At 45.0% G+C, this 3,167-nt stretch overlaps 1 non-coding gene across 1 annotated transcript; it reads right to left on the bottom strand.

The window, feature by feature from the left end:
* Positions 1-2,152: 2,152 nt before the first annotated feature.
* Positions 2,153-2,290, bottom strand: LOC119927466. Its single transcript, XR_005450467.1, has one exon. It is a non-coding gene; the product is annotated as a small nucleolar RNA SNORA7 (small nucleolar RNA).
* Between the last annotated feature and the right edge of the window lie 877 nt (positions 2,291-3,167).

Here is a 3,167-nt window from a genome sequence, read left to right as displayed (position 1 = left end):
TTCACAGCTTGTGAGTGGTTGGTTATTCTTTGTGATTAATTAATTGACTTGCAGTTCTGGTTCTCATTAGGCTGAACTTGGTGGTGGTGGTGATGGTGGTGGTGGTCGTAGTAGTAGTAGTAGTATTAGTAGTAGTAGTAGTAGTAATAGTAGTAGTGTTGATAGCATCACAGCCTAATGAAAAGAGTTAGGAGACATGAGTTCTAATTCTGACTGCCAGTTGGGAAAGTCACTTCACTTCTCTGTTTCTCAATGTCTTCATCTGTAAAATGGAGATTAAATGCATATTCTGCCTCCCATTTAGACTGTAAGCCCCATACAGGGCAGGGACTGCATCTGATCTGATCAGCCCAGCATTTAGCACAATGCTTGGCACATAGCAAGGGCTTAACAAATACAATTATTATTAATGGTACTAGCATTTATTGAGTGCCCTCTTAGGGCTGGGGACTATTCTAGGTTCTTGGGAAGAACAGAGGAAAGAAGTGACATGTTTCTACCCAAAAGAACTTTGCATCATCATCATCAATCGTATTTATTGAGCGCTTACTATGTGCAGAGCACTGTACTAAGCGCTTGGGAAGTACAAATTGGCAACATATAGAGACAGTCCCTACCCAACAGTGGGCTCACAGTCTAAAAGGGGGAGACAGAGAACAAAACCAAACATACTAACAAAATAAAATAAATAGAATAGATATGTACAAATAAAATAAATAAATAAATAGAGTAAAAAATATGTACAAACATATGTACATATATACAGGTGCTGTGGGGAAGGGAAGGAGGTAAGATGGGGGAATGGAGACGGGGACGAGGGGGAGAGGAAGGAAGGGGCTCAGTCTGGGAAGGCCTCCTGGAGGAGATGAGCTCTCAGTAGGGCCTTGAAGGGAGGAAGAGAGCTAGCTTGGCGGATGGGCAGAGGGAGGGCATTCCAGGCCCGGGGGATGACGTGGGCCGGGGGTCGATGGCGGGACAGGCGAGAGTGAGAGAAATAAAAATATTTACAACTAAAATGATCAAAAATAAACACAGTGAACTGACTGATACATGAATGCTACGGAGAGCATAAAGAGGCCTTCCATGTCTAAGCCTTCATTTCCCCTACTCCCTGTCCCTTGTGCATCACCCTTGCACTTAGCCTTGTACTCTTTACTTGCTCCACCCTCAGTCCCACAGCACTTATGTACTTATCAGTAATTTATTTTAATATTAGTCCCCCAATCAATTGTAATTGTAATTTAATTGTACTCTCCCAATCAAATATGATTGATTGATTGACAAATAGGTTCATAAGTGCCAGAGTTAGCTAAAGGATCACATGGCTTGAGGTGCTGGGAAATTAATCAAGGAAGACTTGTTGATGGAGGTAGGGTTTTGATTGGTGCTTTGAATGCAGCAATCATTTATTGAGCACTTACTGTGGACAAAGCACTGTACTGAGCACTTGGGAAAGTACAGTAGAACAGAGGTGGTAGACACGTTCCCTGCCCCCACTGAATTTACAGTCTAGAGGGGGAAACAGACATTATCATAAATAATTTATGGCTAATATATACATAAGTGTCCTGGGGCTGATGGTGAGTTGAACACCAAGTGCCCAAAGATCACAGATCCACACGCATAGATGAGGCAGAAGGGAGAGGAATTCAGGGAAAGAGGGCTTAATCGAGGAACACCTCTTGGAGAAGCTGTGACCTGAATAAGGCTTTGAAGTTGGGGAGAGTGGTGGTCTGGCATAAATGGAGAGGGAGGGGGTTCCAGGCCAGTGGGAGGATGTGGGAAGGGTTCGGCAGCCAGATAGACAAGATTGGGGCACAGTGAGCAAGCTGGCACTATACAGAAGTGAAGTATGTGGGCTAGACTTTAGGGAGAAATCTTCTTAGTGGCTGTCCCTGCTTCAGAGGACAAAACAGCTTTGTCTTGCCTCGTCTTATGCTGTTGAGTTATCTCCAACCCATAGTGACTCCATCAACACATGTCTTCCAGAATGCTCCACTCTCCACCTGCAATTGTTCTGGTAGTGTATCCATAGAATTTTCTTGGTAAAAATATGGAAGTGGTTTACCATTGCCTTCTTCCATGCAGTAAACTTGAATCTCCTCCCTCTACTCTCTCCCATGCTGCTGCTGCCCAGCACAGGTGAGTTTTGACTTGTAGCAGATTGCTTTCCATTCATTAGCCACTGCCCAAGCTAGGAATGGAATGGGTATGCCTCTGATTGCCTCTCCCTCCCATAGCTGAGACTAGTAGAGTACTGGAAACTCTCCAGGTGTGATTCTGAGAGGGGAAAGCAGCCTCTTTCTGCCTAATTGCCCCGGAGTCTGCACTGACACTCCTCCCAGGGCTTGGAGGTGACAGAGTTCAGAACTACTCCAGGTTCCTCAGGTGCAGGCCTTTTCTCCTCTCCTGTTCCTAGTCTGGCCCAAGTCTCTCCTTTGCCACCCCTACAAAACACACACACACACACACACACACACTCTCTCTCTCTCTCTCTCTCTCTCTCTCTCTCTCTCTCTCTCTCTCTCTCTCTCTCTCCTCTCTCTCTCTCTCTCTCTCTCTCTCTCTCTCTCTCTCCCTCTCCCTCTCCCTCTCCCTCTCCTTCTCCCTCTCCCTCTCCCTCTCTCTCTCTCTCTCTCCCCACCCCCAGCCCCGGGTTAGGACAGAGGAGGCTGTAATAACTTGTTTACTGAGTTGTGTGCTTCTAGTTAGTTCCCACTGTTTACTCACCTTCCCTTTTTCTGGGTCTCTCCATTCCCACAAATGTTATAAGCCCCTTATGGTTCAGCGGCTGCTTCTGAACTGCTTATTTGAAGTTTCCCCCAGTGGTTAGAACACTGCAAAACACATAGTAGATACTCAAGAAATAATATAATCCATCAATCAAGAGACAGAACTGGGAAAGCTAACAAGTATTCAGTCGTATGCATTCTGCTTTAGCTCCAGAAGTACAGAATGAGGCTGCAAACAGAGTCAACTGATCTTCCAAGGGACAAATAGATCAACCAACAAAAACCCACATTCCAAATGCTCTCAGTTAAATCCAAAGTGTGTGTTTTGGGAAATCAAGTTTTGTGAACAACTTTATTTATTAGATGTTGGCTATACCAAAAATGAGCCTGTTGCCTAAGACTCTGTTTAGGCAATGAAACTTCAGGGAAAGCTGA

Source organism: Tachyglossus aculeatus, chromosome 4 (genome assembly GCF_015852505.1).
Source record: "Tachyglossus aculeatus isolate mTacAcu1 chromosome 4, mTacAcu1.pri, whole genome shotgun sequence".
Classification (NCBI taxonomy): Eukaryota; Metazoa; Chordata; class Mammalia; order Monotremata; family Tachyglossidae; genus Tachyglossus; species Tachyglossus aculeatus.
This window is presented reverse-complemented; position numbering and strand designations above follow the sequence as displayed.